The sequence below is a fragment of the Malus sylvestris genome, chromosome 9, assembly GCF_916048215.2.
Source record: "Malus sylvestris chromosome 9, drMalSylv7.2, whole genome shotgun sequence".
Taxonomy (NCBI): domain Eukaryota; kingdom Viridiplantae; phylum Streptophyta; class Magnoliopsida; order Rosales; family Rosaceae; genus Malus; species Malus sylvestris.
This window is the reverse complement of record NC_062268.1, coordinates 26,556,597-26,558,197: the sequence shown is the minus strand read 5'-3', so window position 1 is coordinate 26,558,197 and position 1,601 is coordinate 26,556,597. Positions and strand designations below refer to the sequence as shown.

The 1,601-nt window shown below is 35.5% G+C and overlaps 1 pseudogene; it reads right to left on the bottom strand.

The window, feature by feature from the left end:
* Positions 1–711: 711 nt before the first annotated feature.
* LOC126633912 (shikimate O-hydroxycinnamoyltransferase-like) lies at positions 712–1,259 on the bottom strand (annotated as a pseudogene).
* Positions 1,260–1,601: the final 342 nt, after the last annotated feature.

Below are 1,601 nucleotides of genomic sequence, written 5' to 3'. Positions count from 1 at the left end.
TACAATTCAAAGCATCAAATTTCATTACAAATACAACAATTTGCTGAATTGAAGTCGAACATAAAAGGGAGATGCAGAAAGGAAGAGTGATAAAGATGCTAAGAACCAAAACCAGGGAAAAATAAAAGATGGGTTTTACATGTGGCGTTGTGCAAGTCGCCGACACATTTGGTGGAGGCAAGATAGGTTTTTTCTCTCTTCTCTCTGAAAAATGAGAAATGAGGGTTTGAATTTTTGTCCTATTATTGTGTATTGCGTTTGCATGGCTTGTGCATGCCCGGTTTGTCCTATTTTAGTCCCAAGATTAAGAAAATGGGTCATTTTTGCAATTTCCCTTAATAATATCCCTGTAAAAAGATATAAATCCAGACAAGCCATAAAAAAAATTCCCTTTATCAACTAAAAGGATAAAGTTCGGAATTGACATATAGTATTTTCATTTAAAAATAAATAAACTAATGACATGTAATAAAATAAATTTAAAAATGCTTAGGTGAACATTAGATAAAGCGTCTTAATCAAATGTTTAATAAAAAAAATTTGTAAAAAAAGAGTGGGGAATTCTAATGTGCTCATCTTTTATTTCAGGAGAAAATGAAGACAACTCAGACAAGAAGTTCGTCACAAGAGTACATTAATTACCAACAAAGACACATATTTTATTTTTAGGCTGATGAACAAACTTTTCACGCATTTGATTTCCTCATGATGTCATACAACAACTTTGGCAAATGATTTCATATGGTCAGACTGCAGGGAAATGGCCACTGATAAACTCCCATCACTTGTTGGACTTGGTAACACAAACGCCAAACCCTCGTATCCAATTCCACCAGGTCCCATGAACATAGGTCGACCCCAACCAAAATCTGCATCATATATCGGCAGCCTCTCCCAACAAATTATCCCAAGGTAATCGTCAAGATAGTCAAGAGCTGACCTAAGGTAATCGTTCTTTTCATGCGCACTACAACATCATGTATACGATTTGCAGCATACGATGTTGGTTTTGATTTGAGATCCTCCGCTATAGCAAATGGTACGCTTGCGAAAATCACAATGCCAAAGAAACCAAGTGGGAGTGGAGGTTGCATTCTGGACCGTCCATCCACCGTAATATGCACATAGTTGATCGTGCGCTTGTGCTATAGAAGATTACGTGCATTCTGGCCTGCCAACATCTCATATGTGCTATAGTTGATTGTGCTCCCTTCTTTCTTAGACTTGGCCTTCAAGACGATAAGCTGCTTGCGCATCATGTGAGTCAATTTCAAAGACCATTTGAAATAAAAACCCAAAAAAATACCACATCTAATTACAAAAGAAAGTATTTTCTCTGAAGCAAAATTAATTAATATATATATTCTATCAAGAACTCTAGAACTTGCTACCGAAAAAAAAAAAAAAAAAAAAAAAAAAAAAAAAGCTCTAGAACCATGCAAATGCAATGGCAACGTAGCTATTTTTTAACTTACCAACTTATAGATTTTCTTGTTAAGCAAGTCACAAAATTTGGCAAGACAAGACAATAGTTAGAACGACTCAAAACAGTCCCTAAAGGATGAGAAGAGATTATAGTTGCTGGTCATCATGTTAGTTGA